Raw genomic sequence first — 1,138 nt, 5'->3', positions numbered from 1 at the left:
GTTTGTTTGTCAACGGTATGCTCCATGTGAGGGGGTCTAGACACGACTTTGACAGATGGGCACAGTAAGTACACCAGTCTGTTTGTTTGTTTGCTTGTTTGTTGGTTTGTTTGTCAACGGTATGCTCCATGTGAGGGGGTCTAGGCACGACTTTAACAGATGGGCACAGTGAGTACAATAGTCTGTTTGTTTGTATGTTTGTTTGTTGGTTGGTTTGTTGGTTCGCTTTTATTTGTATGTCAAGTGTCCAAGGTACATAAAATAAAATTTATTTTTCTTTTGGTAAAAATGTTACGGCACTAGCAACACAAAAAAAACAGTGTGCTTGTCAATTTGTTTGTTTGTTTGTTTGTTTATTAAATAGCAACAAGATAATATATCCTTCTTTAAAGATAACTGCAGACTGGAGGAAGCTTCCTTGTGAAGTGATGAGATCATCGTTTGAAAAGTTGAACTGTCTCTTTAGATAACTATACCGTGTGCCTTCAGTCAGGGATGTGGGTTACAAACTGATACAATATTATACACACATACATAAAAGCATAGTATGCACAATGACGTACATGTATTATGAATATGTAAATAAATACGACTGAAGAGTTGACTGCATCTTCTTTCTCATCAAACATCTATCGTCTTTATCTCCCCCTCCTTCTTTTTGTGTTTGTTACTCTCTTTGTAACACCTCTAATCTCCGGCACTTATATGACCTTATTGTGTTGCAAGTGCCGTAAAACTCTTACTTTAAAAAAAAAAAAAGACATGACAAATGATGTTTATGTCCATGTCGTGCTGAATGAGCCATCAGTGTGACGGTACAGGGTCAGATTCCGTTGTTGTTGATGCTGTAGCGTCTGGCCATGATCCGTTTGAAGTTATCCGAGGGGAAGGTGGGAGAAGCGCGAGAGATAGATAAAACGGGGAAATGCCGGAAGAGAAAGTAAATACTTTAATGGGACGTAGGATAGAGAGAGAGATAGGCAAACGGTTCAACGATCTCATCAGGTCACGGGTAAAGGTCGCAGCACAGAGAACAAAACAGACACGCAGTGAGACATTAAAAGAACACACACGCGCGCGCACACACACACACGCACGCGCGCACACACACACACACACACACACACACACACACACA

This window comes from Aplysia californica, unplaced genomic scaffold (genome assembly GCF_000002075.1).
Source record: "Aplysia californica isolate F4 #8 unplaced genomic scaffold, AplCal3.0 scaffold00678, whole genome shotgun sequence".
Lineage (NCBI taxonomy): Eukaryota > Metazoa > Mollusca > Gastropoda > Aplysiida > Aplysiidae > Aplysia > Aplysia californica.
The sequence above is the reverse complement of the archived record's forward strand: the minus strand, read 5'-3'. Positions refer to the sequence as shown.